Source organism: Musca vetustissima, unplaced genomic scaffold, assembly GCF_032173495.1.
Source record: "Musca vetustissima isolate MV318-11 ecotype Yass unplaced genomic scaffold, APGP_CSIRO_Mvet_v1 utg31015, whole genome shotgun sequence".
In the NCBI taxonomy this organism is placed as follows: domain Eukaryota; kingdom Metazoa; phylum Arthropoda; class Insecta; order Diptera; family Muscidae; genus Musca; species Musca vetustissima.
The window spans coordinates 146,671-171,115 of record NW_026878452.1 but is presented as its reverse complement, the minus strand read 5'-3'; positions in this window follow the sequence as shown (position 1 = coordinate 171,115).

Below are 24,445 nucleotides of genomic sequence, written 5' to 3'. Positions count from 1 at the left end.
CTATATTTCCACCCTGTAGTGTGGTTATGGGTCACTAAATAATATCTGAATATGTAGACACCTTTAAACCTTTACGTATAACTCCCATATCCGAATAGATACGACAATATAATTGGTATCAATGTAATGGTCAACCACACCTCTTGAACATATTATCAACTTCTCGGGTCTATGTCATACAGGTGTGAATATATACGCCATAGAACACAAAAGTTAGGGTCCATTTGACCCTCTAAATATTGGCCGATCTTTTAATGCTTATTGTTTGCCCCGATCCCCCTCTCAATGTAAAAATTCGCAATGTTTGGGCAATAATTGCGGCCTCTGTAAAAATTCGCGATGTTTGGGCGATAATTGAGTCCTCTGGAGCGACCAGAAAATCAGACAAAAATAAAGTTTTTGGTCCATTTCATCCCCTAAATAGTAACCGATCTTTACCAAAAACAATAGGGGTCTTCATTGGGCAGAACCCATCCTACATGCAAAATTTCGTGAAGATTGGTCCATAACTGTGTTCTGTATCGTGTTTACAAATTATAATGGACAGACGGGCGGACGAACACACATGCCTAGATCGACTCAGCTAGTCAAGATATGACGATCGGTATACTTAAAAGTGGGTCTAGGATCAATATTTCGCGGCGTTACAAACTGCACAAAGGGGCTGCACAAAGCTATAATACCCTGACAACATAGTTGTATAGGCTTGTGTGTGAAAAATTACAAAATTTGTATTCTATAGCATATATATTTACCACTGAAGGACATAGACCCGAGAAGTTGATATTATATCCAAAAGGAGTGGTTGACCTTTAAATTAAGACCAATTATATTGTTGTATGTGCTCGGATGTGGGAGTTACACCTAAATATTTACAGGTATCTCCGTATTCGTATATTATATTGTAAACCATTATCACTCTAGAGAGCGGAACTATAGCGCTGATCGCTTTGAAATGTTCCATGAGGTTCCAGGTATGATCAAGGACATGGCCTATAATTTTCGGTGCTGATCAGATAGTAATTTTAGAATGAAGTGTGTTATTTTCGAGTCGATATATAGACCACAAATGAAAGCCGAACATCACAACACAACCCACGGTGAAGGGAATCTGGACAATAGCTGTACGGAATACTCGTAATATTCGGCAAATATGTCAGTGTGAGGAAAAGGTGCTGTTTACCTCTAATCGGGCAAGAGTGTGCAAATATCACGAAATATTGCCCAGGCTCGGAATAAACATCCAAATTTGAGTTCCGTGGTAGTTGTGTAGGGTATCGTATGGTCGGCACCGTCCGACTATACTGCTCCGCTCACAGGTTTATAAAATATTTTTAGGACTCAAAATATTTAAAATATATAGTCAATTATATTATTCGTATTTCAATGAAATACGCCTTGTCATTACCCTCCATTTCCCTTTCACTTTCCCCCGGGGCCACAAAATTAAGAATTTTAAAAACTTTCACCAACGCCCACCATTAGTGGCGGCTTCACAATGAAATCCTTAATAAAATTTATAAATTTATTGGCAAAAAAAACGAAAATACACACACACACACACAAACGCACACACACCCGTACATATAGACACACATAAATAAATTGCCAATATATATCATATATCATTTGGCAAACAAAAGCCATTTTCCTATTAGATCACCCAATAGAACACATACTCATAAAATAGAGGACACTCACTCTCTCTCACACACACACATAATGTAATTCAATATATCCGCTTTTGTATCTACAAATGCTCTTGTTATTTACTGCTGTTGTTGTTGTTGTCTTTTACACAATAATATTTCCCCCCGAAAAAAACTGCTGTTCGGAACCTTTAAATTGAGTGAGTGAAAATAAAAATAGGTTCGGTATGTTGTGGGTCCTTTTTTCGGAGAAAGTCAGCATGAGTGTCAATGTTTATATTGGCATGTGTTTTTTTGTTTTTTGAGGGGAGGAGGTGTTTCTACGCTTCAATTTATGTAGGTTTCATTTGTTTTTTTTTTCACTGTAAAAAAAACAATGGCACGGATTGTCAAATCCCCACATATAATAGAGTGGGTAGAATATAAAAGGATGTTAAATGGATTTCCAAATAAAACCACTTTATAATGGAATAAACTGTCCTTGTTCTTCTTTTCTTTTGAATTTAAATAAATTATTATCCATATTTTAAAAACATACAGCCCCCCCGTCCCCAGAAAGTTTGACCCAAATACCACCCCTACTCCTCCTTAGCCCACAACTGTACATTCGAAAAAAAACTTTGTTTTGCAAATTCAAATTGTAAAACAGTTTTTACATTCAATTGGATGGTTGTTTGGTTAGTTGTGTGTGTATGTGGTAAATTTTGAATGTTAACCCAGTAGAAAATACTCTCTTGCGTGACAATTTCGTTAACGAAAATCATATGTAGTACCATCTAGTGTTTTAGTATCTTTAAGTACGAAATTCCTTAATCCATACCTTAATCCTGTAATTTTAATTCCAAATTTAGGTTTTCCATGACTCCATGACTTAACTACCTCAAAAATTTCAGTTTTCCATTTCTATCCGGTTTCCATTTCTATTAAATCGAAATTGCACCAAGTTTAGTACCTTTTGGTACACATACATTGCAACAGTATTTGTAAACACAAATTGCAGAATTCCAGCCCCATCTGTTCACACAAAAACAAATGATAAAATATTTAGTACCATTTAGTACGTTTTGTTCCCATAAGTACGAATTTCTTAAACCAAATCAATCCTACACTCCAACAGTAATTTTAATTCCAAAATTCTGAAATCCAGCCTATCCGTTTGCACAAAATCAAGTTGTACGAAATATAGTACCATTTAGCACACATAAGTACCTTACTTTCATATCTCAATTCTACACTTCAACAATAACTATTATCCAAATTTTAGGTTTCCAGATCTCTCCGTTCACTCAAACCCAAATTGTACCAAATCCAGTTCCATTTAGTACTATTCGTACACATAAATATGAATTCCCAAAGCTGTCTTTATAGTACAATCCTCAACAGTAATTTTAATTCCAAATTTCAGGTTTTCAGCTCTATCCGTTCACCCAAAATCCAAATTATACTAAATTTAGTAACATTTAGTACTTTCGTATGCATAAGTACGAATTTCCTAAACTCATCAATCCTACAATCCAACTTTCATTTTAATTCCCAATTTCAAGACTTCAGCACTATTTGTTCACCTAAATCGAACTTGAACCAAATTTTGTACTTTTAGTCCTCTACTCCAAAACTAATCCTAATTCCTCTTTTCAGGACTCAATCTCTATACTCTCAAATAAATGCAAATAGTATCAAATTTAGTACATATCATACACATAAGTACTCAAAATTTCATACTTCTAGCTTCAGCCGTTACGTCTGGGCGATGATCTCACAGTCACTCACTTATCACTAAGCTCCTTTATATGTTAAGGTTATATACGGCATTCTCGAATTAATTTATTACCGAGCAATGACCCTTAAACCGGGGTCAATGACCTTTAAGCCGGGGTTAATAACCCCTAATCCCCTCAGTGACCCTTAATCCGGATTAAGCCTTAATCACCTCAGTGACCCCTAATCCGGGGTCAATGACACTTAATCCCCTCAGTGATCCTTAATTCGGGGTCAATTACCCTTTATCCGGATTAAGCCTTAATCCGGGGTCAATGACCTTTAATCCGGGGTCAATGACCCTTAATCCCCTCAGTGACCCTTAATCCGGGGTCAATGACCTTTAATCCGGGGTCAATGACCCTTAATCCCCTTAATGACACTTAATCCGGGGTCAATGACCTTTAATCCGGGGTCAATGACCCTTAATCCCCTTAATGACCCTTAATCCGAATTAAGCCATAATCCCCTCAATGACCTTAATCCGGGATCAATGACCTTAATCCCCTCAGTGACCCTTAATCCGGGGTCAATGACCTTTAATCCGGGGTCAACGACCCTTAATCCCCTTAGTGACCTTTAATCCGGATTAAGCCTTAATCCTCTCAGTGACCCTTAATCCGGGGTCAATGACCTTTAATCCGGGGTCAATGGCCGTTAATCCGGGGTCAATGACCTTTAATCCGGGGTCAATGACCCTTAATCCCCTTAGTGACCTTTTATCCGGATTAAGCCTTAATCCCCTCAGTGACCTTTAATCCGGGGTCAATGACCCTTAATCCCCTTAATGACACTTAATCCGGATTAAGCCTTAATTCCCTCAGTGACCCATAGTCCAGGGACAATGACCCTTAATCCGGGGTCAATGACCCTTAATCCCCTTAGTGACCTTTTATCCGGATTAAGCCTTAATCCCCTCAGTGACCTTTAATCCGGGGTCAATGACCCTTAATCCCCTCAGTGACCCTTAATCCGGGCTCAATGACCCTTAATCCCCTCAGTGACCCTTAATCCGGGGTCAATGACCCTTAATTCGGATTAAGCCTTAACCACCTCAATAATCCCCTCAGTGACCCTTAATCCGGGGTCAATGACCTTTAATCCAGGGTCAATGACCTTTAATCCGGGGTCAATGACCTTTAATCCGGGGTCAATGACCCTTAATCCCCTTAGTGACCTTTTATCCGGATTAAGCCTTAATCCCCTCAGTGACCTTTAATCCGGGGTCAATGACCCTTAATCCCCTCAGTGACCCTTAATCCGGGCTCAATGACCCTTAATCCCCTCAGTGACCCTTAATCCGGGGTCAATGACCCTTAATCCGGATTAAGCCTTAACCACCTCAATAATCCCCTCAGTGACCCTTAATCCGGGGTCAATGACCTTTAATCCGGATTAAACCTTAATCCCCTCAGTGACCCTTAATCCGGGGTCAATGACCTTTAATCCGGGGTCAATGACCCTTAATCCCCTTAATGACCCTTAATCCGAATTAAGCCATAATCCCCTCAATGACCTTAATCCGGGATCAATGACCTTAATCCCCTCAGTGACCCTTAATCCGGGGTCAATGACCTTTAATCCGGGGTCAATGACCCTTAATCCCCTTAGTGACCTTTAATCCGGATTAAACCTTAATCCTCTCAGTGACCCTTAATCCGGGGTCAATGACCTTTAATCCGGGGTCAATGGCCGTTAATCCGGGGTCAATGATCTTAATCCCCTTAGTGACCCTTAATCCGGATTAAGCCTTAATCCCCTCAATGACCTTAATCCGGGGTCAATGACCCTTAATCCGGATTAAGCCTTAATCCCATCAGTGACCCTTAATCCGGGGTCAATTACCTTTAATCCGGGGTCAATGACCCTTAATCCCCTCAGTGACCCTTAATCCGGAGTCAATGACCTTTAATCCGGATTAAGTCTTAATCCCCTCAGTGACCCTTAATCCGGGGTCAATGACCTTTAATCCGGGGTCAATGACCCTTAATCCCCTTAGTGACCCTTAATCCGGATTAAGCCTTAATCCCCTCAATGATCTTAATCCGGGGTCAATGACCCTTAATCCGGATTAAGCCTTAATCCCCTCAGTGACCATTAATCCGGGGTCAATGACCTTTAATCCGGGGTCAATGACCTTTAATGCGGGGTCAATGACCCTTAATCCCCTTAATCCGGATTAAGCCTTAATCCCCTCAATGACCCTTAATCCGGGGTGACCCTTAATCCGGGGTGACCTTTAATCCGGGGTCAATGACCCTTAATCCCCGTAGTGACCCTTAATCCGGATTAAGCCTTAATTCCCTCAGTGACCCATAGTCCAGGGACAATGACCTTTAATCCGGGGTCAATGACCCTTAATCCCCTTAGTAACCATTAATCCGGATTAGGGGTCATTGACCCCGGATTAAGGGCCATTGACCCCAGATTAAAGGTCATTGACCCCGGATTAAAGGTCATTGACCCCGGATTAAAGGTCATTGACCCTGGATTAAAGGTCATTGACCCCGGATTAAAGGTCATTGACCCCGGATTAAGGATCACTGAGGGGATTAAGGCTTAATCCGGATTAAAGGTCACTAAGGGGATTAAGGGTCATTGACCCCGGATTAAGGGTCACTGAGGGGATTAAGGCTTAATCCGGATTAAGGGTCAGTGACCCCGGATTAAGGTCATTGAGGGGATTATGGCTTAATCCGGATTAAGGGTCATTGACCCCGGATTAAGGGTCACTGAGGGGATTAAGGCTTAATCGGGATTAAAGGTCACTAAGGGGATTAAGGGTCATTGACCCCGGATTAAAGGTCATTGACCCCGGATTAAGGGTCACTGAGGGGATTAAGGTCATTGATCCCGGATTAAGGTCATTGAGGGGATTATGGCTTAATTCGGATTAAGGGTCATTAAGGGGATTAAGGGTCATTGACCCCGGATTAAAGGTCATTAACCCCGGATTAAGGGTCACTGAGGGGATTAAGGTTTAATCCGGATTAAAGGTCATTGACCCCGGATTAAGGGTCACTGAGGGGATTATTGAGGTGGTTAAGGCTTAATCCGGATTAAGGGTCATTGACCCCGGATTAAGGGTCACTGAGGGGATTAAGGGTCATTGAGCCCGGATTAAGGGTCACTGAGGGGATTAAGGGTTATTGAGGTGATTAAGGCTTAACCTGGATTAAGGGTCATTGACCCCGTATTAAGGGTCATTGAGGAGATTAAAGCTTAATCCGGATTAAGGGTCTTTGACCGCGGATTAAGGTCATTGAGAGGATTAAGGCTTAAGCGGGATTAAGGGTCGTCAACGACTGTGTAAACGACATAGTCGATGATAGTCGTCAACGAAAAGTAGGGAGTTTTGTCGCCGAAGTTGTCGTCAACGACAACTTCGCTTACCTTGTCGCCCAAGTTGTCTTGCATGAATACTGCGACCCTTGTGTGAAAATTTCGTCTTCAAGGAATTGCCATTGTCTTGCACGATTCGTTAATGTTGTCTGCAAGACACTTTCTACTGGGAACATGCGTGTGTGTATATTTGTGCGTACTTCTTTTTATAAGTTATGTTATATGTGTGTATTGGTCCTTAAAATACAGTCATGTGTAATAAAAAATAAATATATCAGCTACAATATTATGGAGCGTGTGGTTATGCGTATGTGTCTGCGTGTCTGCTCTTCTTGTACTTTTAATAGCTTAAGTTGCAATTGAAGTTTATTACAAGTTTATTCTTGTTTGGGTTTGTAAAATATTTACATATATATTTCAATGTTCCAGGAATTGCGTTTAAATTATTGCATAAAAAAAATAAATGGCTACTTGAAAAAATATTTTTAATAAATCCACGCCTTGGTGGCTTCTTGAAAAACTATTTTTTAACTACCATATGCCATGTATTAACATATTATTTTATTTTCCAGGAAAACTGCATATGTTAGAAAAACTAAACAAACCATAAATTAATATCGAGCATAAATTGAATTTGAGTACCATTTAGTAACATGATTCGAGTTCTAAAGATTCACCCAAATCCAAATATTACCAAATTTAGTTCCATTTAGCACACATTATTTCCATAAGTACCCTCCTCAACCATGCAACAAAATTTCCTGCTTACCCCGATCCTACACAATGATTTCAAATTCAAATTTCAGGATTGTACCAAATTAGTACACAGTGGTAAGAATTTCTAAAACCTCCTTCTTACCTCAAACCTACACCCCCATAGTGATCGTAAATCCACATTTCAGGATTCCAACTCTATCGGTTCACCCACAATTCAAATTGTACCAAATTTAGTACACATAGTACAAATTTCTAAAACTTCCTACATACCCCAACCCTACACCCCCAGAGTGATCCCAAATCCAAGTTTCAGAATTCCAACTCTATCGGTTCACTCACAATTCAAATTGTACCAAATTTAGTACACATTAGTACACATTTCTAAAACTTCTTACATATCTCAATCTTACACCTCAGCTGTTAACCTGACTCCAAATTTCATGATTCGAGCTCTATTGGTTCAGCTAAAATTCAAATTGTACCAGATTTAGTACAATTTAGTACGTATAAGTATTAATTTCTTAAACTGAATCCTGACCCCCATCCTACACCCATACAGTGATCCAGACTTCAAATTTCATTGTTCCCGAAAGTTTCCCAAGTTTGAGAATTCCAACTCTATCGGTTCACTCACAATTCAAATTGTACCAAATTTAGTACACATTAGTACACATTTCTAAAACTTCTTACATATCTCAATCTTACACCTCAGCTGTTAGCCTGACTCCAAATTTCATGATTCGAGCTCTATTGGTTCAGCTAAAATTCAAATTGTACCAGATTTAGTACAATTTAGTACGTATAAGTATTAATTTCTAGTTGTACCAAATTTAGTACAAACTTCTAAAACTGCTTACATATCTCAATCTTGCACCTCAGCAGTTAGCCTGACTCCAAATTTCATGATTCGAGCTCTATTGGTTCACCTAAAATTCAAATTGTACCAAATTTAGTACAATTTAGTACCCATAAGTATTAATTTCTTAAACAGAATCCTGACACCAATCCCACACCCATAAAGTGATCCTGACTTCAAATTACATTGTTTCCGCTCTATTTATTGGTTAATCCAAATCTAAATTGTACCAATTATAGTACGATTTAGTACTTTTCGTACACATAAGTAATAAATTTCCAAAACTACGTTCATATCCCAATCCTACTCTCCGACGATAATGTTACATAATTTCAAATTTCAGGATTCCAGCTCCATTTGTATCTCCAAATTAATTTTGTACCAAATATAGTACCAAGTAGTACTTTTCGTACACATGAGTACACGCTTTCAAAACCATCTCCTTAAATAGACCCTACATCTCAACCCTTATTTGCATTCCAAATTTTAAGTTTTTAGTTCTATCCATTCACATGCTACGAAATTGTACCAAATTTAGTACATTTTAGTACTTTTCGCATACTTATAGTTCGAATGTCCAAAAAAAACCCCTTTGCTATATCTATTCTCCATCAGCGACCCTCATTTAAAATTTAAGAGTTCTACCTCTACCGCTTCGCCAAATACAAATGGTACCACATTTAGTACATTTCGGACCGTTCTAGTACGAATTTCCAAAAACCCAGCCCTATCAGTCAGCTTTGGACCAAGAGTGACCCTCACCCAACATTTCTAGATTCTAGCTTCAGCCGTTTCGTCTGGGCGTTGATGAATCGGTAAATCAGTCCGTCAGTCAATCACTTTACTCTTTTATTAGTATAGATCAATCCACGCCAGGGTGGCTTCTTGAAAAAAAATTGGAATCCACGCCTAAATGGCTACTTGAAAATATTTTTTGATAAATCCACGCTTCTTCCAATTTTTTATCCTTCCGAAATAATTAAACTTGACATTTCTTCTTTCTTTCCTTGTCATATTACTTACTTAGCTGGCTTGTGACAGAACTTTCGTTCCATAAGCCGAGCTTAGAAAGGATGATAGAACGACTGTCACGTTTAACGACGTAACGATGACTGATCCGAAGAGGTGCGCGAGTTTTTTTTAACCGCAGTTTATTGAGCACCCGAGAGAGACATGGCGAAAAGGAGTGTGCTTCGTCGCATTAGAGCCCTCCGAGCCGAGGAGGTACCACCACAATTTCTGTCTCCAGTAGCAAAGACGCTTGAGTCACTACTCCTCCCTCTGATGAGAAGTAGGTTTCCAGTCCCTCAACATCAACATGGATTCTGAAGGATGCATAGCACAACTACAGCATTACACGCCATAACCACACATATAAGCAGAGGACTTAACCAGAACAGGCCGTGCGACAGGACAGTCTTGTTGGCTCTTGACTTATCGACTGTCTTCGATACTTTCAATCACGCCAAGCTGTTCGAGGACATAGAGAAGACCAACCTCCGGCCTAGTTTGAAACGTTGGATAATCAATTACATGTGTGGTCGCCAGTCATATGTGGAATTCAGAAACAAGAAATCTAAACCCCGTATAGTTCTCCGGAACTGTTTAACCTCTACCTTTCTGAAATTCCACAACCACCTGACGGCATAGATATCGTATTGTACGCGGATGATTGTACGATCATCTGTAAAAGGTTAAATGTCTACATAGCTGATTTAGTACAGTTCTTCCATCTGAGGAATATGAAGATATCAGCCACTCTATTCATGGACGGCTGAAATGAAGTTCCCTCTGAACATCATGGTCGATGGTGCAATAATTTCGGACCACTAACTACCGAAAAATGTTGGGAGTAACGTTCGATAGCTTATTTAAGTCGTCCGCGCAAGCCACCGCTATTTGCGATAAGATGAGAAGTAGGAACAAGGTCCTCAAGTCGCTTGCCGGCAGCTCTTGGGGTGCTGATAAGGAGACCTTGTTGACCTCTTACTAAGCAATAGGTCGGTCGGGGGTAAGCTATGCGGCGCCAGTGTGGTACGCGAATATAAGCGATACGCAGTGGAAGAACATACAAACCTGCAAGAATGCCGCCCTAAGAACTGCGACAGGGTGCCTCCTTATGACGCCAGTGGACCATTTACATGAGGAGGCAATGGTCTTACCCGTACATCGTCACAACAGGATGTTGTCGATGCAGTACCTGCATGGGTGTTATCACAAGAATCATCCATGCCATAATCTTATGGATAGAATTCCCCCAGCCAGGCACGTAAGGAGAGACCTATATGATCTAGAGAGAGAGGTCCAACGGTACAAAAGAGAACCCCTAGATCGTGAGGCTTATCGAGCAGGAATTACCAGCATTCACACTGAAACAGTGACCCAGGCAATGTACCAATACCGTGTGAATGCAGTACTCGGAGTCCACCCACCACCTATAGCAGCAGAACAGCGACAGCTGCCTAGACAAACGAGAGTGGTTTTAGCCCAACTAAGATCAGGATGGTGCAGCCACCTCAATTCGGCTGCACCGAATTGACAGCGCGGTACCAAACACATGCCCTACATGTGGATTTGGACCTCATGATACGCTGCATCTCATTAACTGCCCTGCTAAACCCACTCATCTGTCTCCAGAATCTCTTTGGACGCAGCCCTTACAGATTGCATCCTTCCTGAACCTGGAAACAGAGGAGTCAGAACCAGATTAATTTAATACAACAAACATGTAGATAGTTGCTACAACAACAACATGACCTAGCCAACGTAGTCGCTGCAGCTCAATATGTCTAACAATGTCGATGTCCGAGAATAGCTGGTACAACTCATGGTTCATTCGACGGCGTCAACGCAGATCGGCCCATAGATCTTTCGGAGAATTTTTCTCTCAAACACTCCAAGAGTTGCCTCATCTGCTTGCGTAAGTACCCATGCTTCAGATCCATATAATAGCATCTTGTAGCGTGTGAGTTTGGTCTGGCGGAAGGTGGCCTTGCTTTTGAGTTGTTTGCTCAGGCCATAGTAGCATCTGTTGGCCATCAATATCCTTCAAAACTGATGTCATACCTTTTATTTATGGCGGTACCAAGGTATATAAAATCTTTGACTACCTCGAAGCTGTAGTTCTCAAGTTCGACAGTTGGTCCGATTCTATTGGAAATCTTGCACGTTGATACCATCCGCTTGGTCTTCTCGCCGTTTACTGCCAGACCCATGTTGGCAGACTCCTTCTCAATTTGTTCAAAGGTAGCTGTTACCGCTCTCAATGTTCGACCCATTATGTCGATGCCATCGGCCTAGGCGAGTATGTTGTTTGGTGTACAGAGTGCCATTTCTGTTCACCTTTGCGTTTCGTATGACCTTTTCCAGCAGGATGTTCACACGACAAACTATCACCTTGTCTGAATCCTCGTTCGGTATTAAAGGGCTCCGAGAGGTCCTTTCCGACTTTAACTGCTGACCTTGTGCCAGTTAAAGTTATCCTGCATAGCCGAATTTATTTTGCAGGAATGCCAAACGCAGACATGGCTTTAAACACCTCTGAACGGATAGGTCTGTCGAATGCGGCTTTATAGTCGACGTATAGGTGGAATGTGTCGATGTGTTTTTCGTGGGTTTTTTTTTCAAGATTTGGCGCAGAGTGAAAATCTGGTCAATGGTGGATTTGTCAGGTCTAAAGCCACATTGGTATGGTCCAATAATGTCATTGACCATTGGCTTCAGTCGTCCAAACAGTACGCTGGATAGCAATTTATATGCGATGGGAAGGAGACTTATTCCTCTGCAGTTGGCACATATTGTCCTGTCTCATATTTTGTTCACGGGACACAGAATGCTGAAATTCCAATCATTGGGCATGCATTCTTCTAGCCAAATTTAACTAATCAGCTGGTGCATGCTCCTTACCAGCATCTGACCACCAGTCTTGAATAGTTCGGCTTGTAACCCATAGGCACCTGCTGCATTGCTATTCTTCAGCCGATTTATTGTATTCTGACTTCATCTTGGCTAGGTGGTATACACTCTATACCGTCATCTATTATTGGTTCTGGGGTATCCACTTCACTGCTACTATTTGATCTGTCACCAGGTTTCCTTCTTTATCTCTACAGGAGGATGTGCCTGCAGCAAAACCTTCGGTTTGGTGTTTTACTCGTTGGTAAAATGTCCGGACTTCATTCTGACTCCTGTACATCTCGATTTGCTCCCGCTCACGTTTTTCTTGTTCTTTATTCTTTTTTTTCTGAAGACACGTTTCTCCTCTCTCCTTTTCTCCCGATAATTCCCCATCACATTACGTGTTGCCGCGATCCGCAAGGTTGCCCTATACGCTGCGTTTTTCATATCAGTAGCATTACGACGCTCCTGATCGTACCACGGATTTCTTGATGGTGGTCTTTGGTGCGCAAGTGTTACTTTTGCTGCAGATTGTAGGGAGTGGGCAATTCTCTGCCATTGTGTTTCTATATTATCATTGGGACAAGGGGTGCTTTCGTCAAGCAGTTGGGTAAGTTGAACGGAGTAGGCTTCTGCTATCTGTTGTGTTTGCAGCTTTTCGACGTCAAATTTCCGTGTTACATTAGATCACACCTTTGCTGCTACATTAAGACGGGTGCGTACCTTGGCTGCTACAAGATAGGGGTCCGAATCGATATTCGCTCCTCGGATCGATCGGACGTCTAAAACACTGGATGAATGCCTTCCGTATATCACAAAATTATCAATTTGATTTCTCGTTGCTTGATTAGGAGAAATCCAGGTGGCCTTGTGTATATCGAGATGCATGAATTTGGTGCTGCTGCGAAGTCAATCAACCTCATGCCGTTGTCTGATTTTTCTTCATGGTGGCTGAATTTTCCGACGGTGACCATTAAAATCTCCTAGCAGAATTTTAATGTCATGGCCAGGGCAACGATCATATGCTGTTTCTAGGCGCTCGTAAAATATATTGTTACGAATATAACTTTAGATTTAAGTTAATTTAGATGAATTCCGTTAATTTAAGAATTTGAATTGTAACGTAAATTTCTACTACGCAGTTTATTTGAATAACTTCACAACAACAACCACTGTATAGATTTTTCTACATCCTTCCATTTCCTCTTTCATTTTCTATTTTGTCATTGTCGTACAATTCTTGTTAAACGTCATTCCTCTTTCTTTGTTATTCCCTCGCCTGTATATGTGTTGTTGTTATTCCTCTTTCTTTGTTATTCCCTCGCCTGTATATGTGTTGTTGTTATTGTAAGTTTGTTTACTCAAGTTTGTTGTTGTTATTGTTCACTCAGTAAGTTTGTTGTTGTTATTGTTACTCAATGTGTTTGTTGCATTGGTAGATATTCGTGATCTAGGTGTTACCAGATTTTTGAAACTTCTGTAGCGACAGGCAGGGCTCATATAAATAGAGGGAATGGAAAGGCAGTGAGTCAGTTGTGAATCAGATCGCGAATTGAAACCGTCGTGTAAAGTAAAGTGCAAAGTAAAGTTGTGTGAATAAAATCATTGTAATAATCGTAATCCGAAAGAACCTGCGTTTTTATTTGGTACGAATTGTATCGGGAAATAAAACAACGTCTACACGGGATTTAGTAAAACCCAAGAACGTAACAATATCTTTGGTCTGCTTATCTTTGACTTCGGTCGGATCATGGGCGCAAATGAGACTGATGTAGAAGAACTTCGCTTTTATACGGATTATAGCAATTCGCTAAGTGACTGGAGTGAATCTGGAGACTAGGTCTTTTATTCTCCTGTTAACCATAAATCCGCAGCCAATTGTATTTAAATTATTGCTTAAAAAATTATTGTTTAAACAATCCACGCCTTAAAGGCTACTTGCATTTGACATTTCTTTAAGTTCCTTGTCATATTACTTTGCTTACCCAAACAATTTTAGCTGAAGACCAAAATGACAGCTTTCCAAATCTTATTGTACATGTGGTTAGAGAAACGAGTTAAGTTCGCATATCTTCTTCTTCGACGACTTCTGGCATAGATTAGAAATTCCCAAATGGTTGTTGAAGGCGTTGTAATACGCTCATATATTATCATATTAGATTATTGTTGTTGTGGTAGAGCCATACTTGACACTCATGTAAATGATTACGACAACATTGGGGTGGAATGGAATTAATTTACAATTTAATAAAAAATAATTTGATTTATTTAAAAATAAATAAAAAAAAATTGTTTTAGGAAGGATCTTAATTTAATTGTTTTTTTTTTTGTAGAAAAAATATTTTCATATAAAAAATATAAAAAAAAATCAATTTTTTGACATTACAACCCACTGTCCCAACATTACCATTCGCACGAACAACATTGTACAATTACCCTTAATCATCACTAAGCTGTTGTTATTGTGGTTGTAGTTGCTGTTGTTCACACACTTCAGTTTGCTTTGGTTAATATGTTGTGCCCATGTTGGTTCGGCTGCCGAGCCACCGCCACACTTGAATTCGCAACATGAAAAACAGTTTGGCTAGGCAAAAATTAACAACAACAACAACTACAACAGTAACACGAACAACGAAATGGGGAAAAAGAGAAATATTTTATTAAGTTATTAATTAAATGAACGATACTTCGTTCGTTTGCTTAACAACGACGACGACTTAACGAATGTAATGTTGTGAGTGAGTGAGAGGAGGGAAGAGAATGAGAACCTTTGCTAATGAGAATTATTCATAACCATTGACGGAAATGTGGGTTGGAGAAGGGGGCGGGGCGAAGAGATTTGATGAAATCTATGGTCGAATGCGATATGTATGTGTAATCATCACAACAAAATAAATATATATTCAACAAACATGAATTGTTACGAGATTATCATATGTATGGGTATGTACGTGTATATGATTTTATTATGGTAATGTGTTAAAGGGAGTCTGATTGGATATTTAGGGACTTAGCAAGGAAAATAAAAAAATATTTTAGCAAGGAAACAAATATTTTAAGAGGATTTTAAATATATTCTCAGATTTACAATTTAGAGGGATATTTTTGATCAGTAATTGGCCAGGGAAAATTTGGAAGGTTGTAGGAAGCAAAAAAAAAACTAGGTTATATTAAAATTCAATTTTCTTAATTTGAATTGATAAATTCAAACCGTAATTTTTGTTAGACCCTTCACTTAAGTATGGCAATGACATATATCTGTGTTTGCATGAAAGCCAATATCATTTTGGCATACAGCTTAGTAAATCCCAGAACCAATGCTCTTCGAATGTAGATGTCGCACATAAATGATCGACAATTAGTTCTGGGTATACGATCAATTTCGGTTAATTGGATTTTTTTATACACCTATACCTCGATCTACACGATAGTTACGTGCCTGTAAAATTCATGTAAATCTAATTGGAAGCATTTTGTGTGAAAAAAATCGCTTTAAATCTAAACCAATTAAAAACGTCCCCAATCCGAAATTTTTATCATGTGTATTTATTAAAAAAATTTTTTTGTTGCCCTATCATAGGCGTAGATTTATTAAAAAAATATTTTTGTCACCATTCGATGAAGAAGCGGACACATAACGCCAAAAATACGCTACCGTTATATGGGTCTATCAGAAAAAAAGTATGAAAAACGTGCCTAAAAAAACAAAACTACCGAAGTTTGGGAGGTACCGATGGTTGCTATCGTAAAAAGAGGACAAATTTTGATAATTTTCAGTAGGAAGATTCGATACTGTATGAAAACACAAAATGCCAGATTACAGCTTATTCGATTGAAATATTCGATCGAATAATGGGGGATAATGTAATGTATGGATATGGTGGTAACCCTCAAAAGTGGACCCTCATTGATCATTTAATGTCGAGATATTTACTACCCAATGGGAACTCATTCCTAAAATACCGAATATTTGGGAGGTACTGTCATATGGGGACTATATTCCAAAATGAACCGATATCGATCATTTTTGGTGGGGAGATTTGCAGCCCATTGAGAATTCAGAATACAAAATTATAGTCAATTTGGTTGAACACCGTGCCAAAAATCATCAAAATTGTGAATAATGGGAGGTACCATTATATTTGAACTATTGTAGAAAGTGAACCGATATCGATCATTTTTGATAGAGAGAATTGCTACCCAGTGACAACTCAAAGTACCAATTTATAGGCAATCGATTTGAATCCCCCTAAATACCGAACGGTACAGTTGTGGGGGCTACCTTGAAAAAATGGACCTAATCAATCATTTTTAGTTGGGAGATTTGATACGCAATGAGAACTCATAGTACAATTTATGGCCAATTCTGTTGAAAAACTTCCGAATAGGGAGTTTTTCGTAGGGAGATTTGCTATTTAAAGGAACTCAAAATACCAAATGACAGCCAATTTGGTTGAAAAAATTGCCCAACTTAAAAAGAAAAAACAAATTTTTTGGGGTAGCGTTATATAGTGCCTATTCTGATCATTTTTCGTTGGGAGATTTGTACCCAAAGGGAACTCAAAGTACCAAATGACAGCCAATTTGGTTGAAAAATATTGACCAACCTAAAAAATTAATATTTGGGGCTAACGTTATATGGGCCCTATAACAAAACGTGTACCAATATATTCCATTTACACCGCCACATAGTGTATGTATGTGCAATATTTCAAAGCTCTTGGTCTGTTCCCTACTGCAAGAATCTACTACTTTTTACTACGATAACGAATTTTCCTTTATGCTATCGAAGAAAATAGTAAAATCGAGTAGATTCTTGCAGTACGGCAACAGACCATCTATCTAAAATATTGCGAGCTCTAACGTAATTTCAACAAACGGTCAGATAGACATAGAAGTTTATTCTGAGGTCTCCGGTAAATATTTCGAGGTGTTGCAAACCGAATGACAAATTACAAAACACCACCTTATATTGGAGGATATACTAAAAATATTCAAAGGAACAAACCTGAATTATGAAGATTCATATATCAAGAAGTAGGGACTTCTTCCCTTCATTTTTGTAATCTGAACTTCAATCGCTTTAAATTGATACCCATATTGCCATAAAGAACTTTAAAACTTATGAGAAAGTACAAGTATCTCTCAAAATATGGATTTCCAAGAGAAAAATATAGCTTTGTAATATTTTGAAATATATAATTAGTCTCAAACAATGTAAATTTCTTCACCATTCTCCCACAACCCATAATACCACACAGTGTAAAGCACCCTTATATTTAGTCTGCCTACCATTCGTTCACTCACAACCTCATCGCATTGCCAAACAACGACGACACCATTCTCACATCACACACACGGCTCACAACAACGGTTGGCAACACTAACAACGGCTCTGCTCACATTTCGTTTGCTGTCGCAGTCGCCTGTGTCGTCATTCCTTCATTCCACTCTCATTCTAACCGAGCCATCGACAGTTTGTTGTTGACAGCTCGTGCGGAAGCATCGTTTGACGGAAATGTAGCGCATTGGAAAAATTATATTTATTTCGGGTCGTCTCGTAAAATGTAGAAAACAACACGAAGAAGAAGCATAAGTGAAAAAGAAACAAGAAATTGATTGATTGCAAAAGTTCTTTCGATTGGAAATAAAAGTGTTAATTATTTAAGAAAATATCAATGAATAAATAATTTGCCGAGGCAACACAACAACAATGTAAGTCAGTTAAAGAGTTGTTGTGTAGTGAGAGAGAGAGAGAGAACGAGCAAAGTTGTGCGTGATGACAACGAATGGATGGGATTTGTCTTTACAAAAATCTTGTTGGCAATAATCAATGCAAAGCAGAAGAAGATGAAGAATTAATATAAAACAAAACCAATCGTGTCTTGTAATCTGCTGGTCTTTGTTAATAAATTAAAGAAATATTTAAAAAAAAGAATTGTTTAAAAAGTTAAATACAATGACAACAACGCAGTAATCAGTGCAAACAAAACCAACCAAAATAAAAAATGTAAATGCGAATTTTGTTGTGCAAAGCAGGCGAAGTGAAAGAATAAACGCGAAGCGGAGTGTATAGAAAGAATACGAAAAATATACATAGATGGAATGTCAAAAAGTGTATGTGTGTGTGTGAAAAAGAAGAAATGTAAATAAACCACAAATTAGAATTTTTATTTCGTTTGTTATGGCCATAAATTTTGTTGCCTCTTTTGTTTTTGTTGTTATTGTTATAAACAAATGAAACGCTGTCATTAATAAAATAATTTTTTGCGGTATTTTTTTTCGGAGTGTGTGTGTGTTGCCGTTTAATGGCAAATCAACAACAACAACAATCAAGCAATTCAACAAAGGTAACAAAAAATTCCTTCCTTTCACCAAAAAAAAAAAAAAATAATAACACAAAACATTTGAAATAACAAAAAAGATTTATTAAAAAACGAATTGTGAAAAAAATAATAACAACAACGACAACAACAAATTATTCTTCCTTCAGTCAATAATTTCAAGGTGAAGCATGATTTAATGGTGTTCTCTGCTCTGTGTGCGAGAGTGTGTTTGTGCGTTATGCATTGCGAGTAATATTATGTCAGGCTGTCTGTCCATTTGCCCGCCTGCCAATAGTCTGTCATTAGTGGTCATACCGCTGGTGGCTGGGTGGCTTGCTCACCGACTATCCTCACCCAGTGTGTGAGGAGTGTGTGATTTTTTTATTAGTTTTAACGTGCGGTTTTATTGGCTCATAAATTCATTGAGATGAACAGCTGTTTGCAGATGAACGAACATTAGGCAGAGCTTTGAAATGTGTGTTATTTAATGCGTATGTTTGTCTGTCGTTATGATGATAATGCCGGCATCACCTACAATTCTGTCGCATAACTAATGTTGATGTCATACCGACGATGATGATCATGACTGGTGTTTCATTTCTAATAAACAATAATTCTAAATAGATTGTGAACAGAAATTCTAATTGGATAAGTTTTTCCCTTGAATGAAGAAACAATTACATTGGTCTCATTAACAGTGTTGCTAATTTGATGGATAGGAATAAAATCACTACAATTATAAAAGTATGAAAATCATGATACGAACTTCGAAAATAGGATTTTTTTTTTGGAAATTTGAGAGTAGAAGTGCATAATCGAAGGGCGGACGTTTTGCAATAAGATATGCTATTTTGATATAAAAATACGGAACGGGTAGGAATAAAATCACTACAATTATAAAAGTTTGAAAATCATGATACTAACTTCGAAAATAGGATTTTTTGTGAAATTTGAGAGTAGAAGTGCATAATCGAAGGGCGGACGTTTTGCAATAAGATATGCTATTTTGATATAAAAAACCGAACAACTCTAGTTTAGTAAAAACGATAAGATTTTTCTGAAATTTTTTCCAGAGGTAGGTATATTTACCCTAATTATGGGGATTTTTTCTTGAGGGACGTATTTGACCCGGAAGTTCGGGTACGGGTACCCGGTTATATCCGGTTCTATGGATCCGGTTAATATAATATGGGTATAATTTTAAAGGTTTCCATTGAGTGGTAATATGATGGGGTTATCTCAAACAATTTTGAAGATATAGTAAAAAAAAAAACTGGGTTTTGATCCCCGATTTTTTGAAGAACTCTCTAAAAGTCGAACTTGGGTCCATTATAGTCCCTCTTCATCACCGACTCAAATGACAGACCACGATTTGCTCTTTCCAAAATGGTGCGATATGTGGCTGTATCTGTTTTAGATCAAAAGATCAAGGAAATTCTGTCGCGTAGCAGGTGTTGGTATCTGTCCGGAGAAAAGATATGGACCTTAGAACCTTACAAAAACAAGGAAATTCTGTTGAGTAGCCGGTGTTGGTATCTGTCCATAGAAGAAAATCCTAAATCCCCGGCGGAAGGCCGGCTACACAAAAGAAAATTCTATTTAGAAGGAGTTTCTGTTGCGTAGCCGGTGTTGGCATCTGTCCATAGGAGAAAGTCTTAAATCCCGAAGGCGGCAGGCCTTCGTAGAGTTCCGTGGCCAAAAATCCAAATATCGCAAGATCAAAATGGGAGTACCGCAAGACGGTGTCCTTTCCCCATTTTGTTCAACAAGTATCTTGGGAAACTCCCCATTTCTCCACCAGATGTTTCAGTGGTGTCGTACGCCGATGACTGTACGATTATTTCGTCCGGCGTTAACATTGACGATGTAAGTGCAAGAATTTCCAACAATCCAGCCACAATCACCAACTTCTTCCGGGAGCGCAATCTAAAATTATCCACTGCAAAGTCTACCGTGTAACTCTTCACTTCCTGGACGCGAGAAGTCAATCTAGAACTTGACATTTCCGTTAAAGGTAGGCGCATCCCCACCGTCCATAATCCGAAAATCCTTGCGGTGGGCTATGATAGCCTCCTTCATTTCTCCTCGCATTCCAATTACATCAACCAGAAGGTGAAAGCTAGGAATAAAGTTCTGAAAGATTTGGCTGGCACCTCCTAGGGCAAGGATAAAGAAACGTTGGTAACGACTTGTAAGGCTATAGGTCGTTCCATCCTGAAATATGCTGCCCCAGTCTGGACTCCTTTCCTTAGCGACACACATTGGAGATCATTGCAAACATCCCAAAAAATGCACTCCGAATTGCAAGCGGGTGAGTCCAGATGACGAGCGTCGATCACCTCCAAGAGGAGACCAGGATGCTGTCAGTCAAGCAACATAATGTGTTGTTGACTAGACAGTTCCTGCTGGCATGCTATCTGCCGTGTCATCCTAACCATCACACTGTGATGGCAGATCCACCTCCGCGACACATCCGACAGGACTTCAGGCGCTATCGTGATGGCATCCAAGACGTCATTCCATCGGACGTCAACAGATTGTCGATAGCGAACGCGATGAAATCCGTGCATCAACTGACGGTCTCCGATGCCATAAATGGCAACAGATGCAATAAAGTCCTACAACAACATCCTCCTGCAATTTCCTAGGCAAACCCGTTCAATTCTGGCACAACAAAGGTCCGGATACAGCAATGTACTCAATTCGTATCGAGAGCGCATTGTCCCCGGAACACTAAACAGGTGTCCTTCCTGCCAGCAAAGCCCTCACGACACACACCATTTATTCAATTGTCCGTCCGAGCCAACGAGTCTATTGCCCATAGACTTATGGCTAAAGCCAATAGAGGTGGCACAATTTCTCCGGCTACCCTCTTCAAATCCGAATTCCTAATTAATTAATATATTTTCTTTTTCCTTCTTCCGTTTTTTTCTATCAAAAATTTTCAGGAAAGAACTTTCGTCAACAGCCAACCTGTTACAACAACAACAAGTTACTACGTCTTTGTGCATATGTTTGTAACAGGCAAAAGGAAACGACATAGACACATGGTTCCTTTTGAGAATATGCATAGAATAACTTTCTGAGTCGATTTATGCATGTCCGACCGTCCGTCTGTCAGTCCATGTTAAATTGTAAACAAAGTACAGCTCGCATTTATGATCCGAATTGAATGAAATTTGGTACAGCTTATTTATTTGGTCCCAGGAAGAACCCCATTGAGATTGGGAAATATCGGTTAATATTTAGATATAGCTCCCATATATATTTTTGTCGGATTTAATGTAAATGGTGCACCAAAGTCCCCATATATGTTTCGAAATTTGGCATAACATACTGAATTAAGTCAAGAATGATGTGTGCTAAGTTTCGTGAAAATCGGTTCAGATTTAGATATAGCTCCCATATATATTTTTGTCGGATTTAATGTAAATGGTGGCAGCAAATATCCCTAAATATTTTTCGATTTGCACGAAATATGGCAAATCGTACTGAATTGAGTCTAGTATGATGTGCATTAAGTTTTGGGAAAATCGGTTCAGATTTTGGGTTAGAGGGGGTATCTTTGAAAACTTTTTTTCATTCAAGCAATAATCTGCTTATTGCAATTATCTGCTTATCGCTACTATTTGCCGCTATTTTAAAAGCCATTACTTTTAAAATCCGCTTCATTAGCATCACTTTATTTTTGTTTTGTTTTGCTATTTCTTTCTACTTTTACCACCAAGAGAGTGCTTACATCTCTCTCCCCACATGCCTGTGTGAGTGTGTGTTCGTGTGTTTGTCACATTTTACATCGTGCACCATGTGTAACGTCGCACTCACTAGTTCAAGTCAGCTGTTTTATTTTATTTCTTTTTGCAATGCCATTCGTTGATATTTTTGTTATTTTTTCTTTCCTTTCCATTTTCTTTTATATTTATTTCTTCATCTTTGTACAACAATTCTTTCCATAAAAAATAAAATGCTACAAAGGGATGTAATTTCTGTTTTTGTTTTAAGGCAACATCTCTTCACCCCTTTTCCAATCCACCTTTTTCTATATAAGCAACGTGAGATATGAAGTGCGCCACAATGTTTTTATTTTCTTCTTGGAATTAATTGTTTTGTGCAGAACCACATGGAAGAAGAAAAAACAAAAACACTTCTTTTTGAGATTTGCTAAATATTTTTGCCGATTTGGAATTGTTTCTTTTTTTTGCAGGTTAGCTGGTTGGATGGCTGGCTAGCCAGCTATGTATGTCTTGGAAATTAATTGGATGTCTGTGAATGTAGAATTTGATGGATATGTATTTCAGCAAAATGTGGATTTTTTAAAGAAATATTATTTTCAAGTAGTCAACATAGGCTTGAATAAAAAAGGCGTGGATTTTTTAAAGAACATTTTTTCTAGTACCCAGCCATCCTAGGCGTGGATTTTTTAAAGAATATTTTTTCAAGTAGCCAGCCAACCAAGGCGTGGATTTTTTAAAGAATATTTTTTCAAGTAGCCAGCCAACCAAGGCGTGGATTTTTTAAAGAATATTTTTTCAAGTAGCCAGCCAACCAAGGCGTGGATTTTTTAAAGAATATTTTTTCAAGTAGCCAGCCAACCAAGGCGTGGATTTTTTAAAGAATATTTTTTCAAGTAGCCAGCCAACCAAAGCCAGCCAAACAAGGCGTGGATTTTTTAATGAATATTTTTTCAAGTTGCCCAGACGTCGTGGATTTTTTAAAGAATATTTTTTCAAGTAGCCAGGCGTAGATTTTTTAAAGAATATTTTTTCAAGTAGCCAGCCATCCAAGGCGTGGATTTTTTAAAGAATATTTTTTCAAGTAGCCAGCCATCCAAGGGGTGGATTTTTTAAAGAATATTTTTTCAAGTAGCCAGCCATCCAAGGCGTGGATTTTTTAAAGAATATTTTTTCAAGTAGCCAGCCATCCAAGGCGTGGATTTTTTAAAGAATATTTTTTCAAGTAGCCAGGCGTGGATTTTTTAAAGAATATTTTTTCAAGTAGCCAGGCGTGGATTTTTTAAACGAATATTTTTTCAAGTAGCCAGGCGTGGATTTTTTAAAGAATATTTTTTCAAGTAGCCAGGCGTGGATTTTTTAAACGAATATTTTTTCAAGTAGCTAGGCGTGGATTTTTTAAACGAATATTTTTTCAAGTAGCCAGGCGTGGATTTTTTAAACGAATATTTTTTCAAGTAGCCAGGCGTGGATTTTTTAAACGAATATTTTTTCAAGTAGCCAGGCGTGGATTTTTTAAACGAATATTTTTTCAAGTAGCCAGGCGTGGATTTTTTAAACGAATATTTTTTCAAGTAGCCAGGCGTGGATTTTTTAAACGAATATTTTTTCAAGTAGCCAGGCGTGGATTTTTTAAAGAATATTTTTTCAAGTAGCCAGGCGTGGATTTTTTAAAGAATATTTTTTCAAGTAGCCGGGCGTGGATTTTTTAAAGAATATTTTTTCAAGTAGCCAAGCGTGGATTTTTTAAAGAATATTTTTTCAAGTAGCCCAGAAGGCGTGGATTTTTTAAAGAATATTTTTTCAAGTAGCCCAGAAGGCGTGGATTTTTTAAAGAATATTTTTTCAAGTAGCCCAGAAGGCGTGGATTTTTTAAAGAATATTTTTTCAAGTAGCCAGGCGTGGATTTTTTAAAGAATATTTTTTCAAGTAGCCAAGCGTGGATTTTTTAAAGAATATTTTTTCAAGTAGCCCAGAAGGCGTGGATTTTTTAAAGAATATTTTTTCAAGTAGCCCAGAAGGCGTGGATTTTTTAAAGAGTTTTTTTTAAGTTGCTCAGAAGGCGTGGATTTGTTAACGAGTTTTTTTTAAGTTGCTCAGAAGGCGTGGATTTGTTAACGAGTTTTTTTTAAGTTGCTCAGAAGGCGTGGATTTGTTAACGAGTTTTTT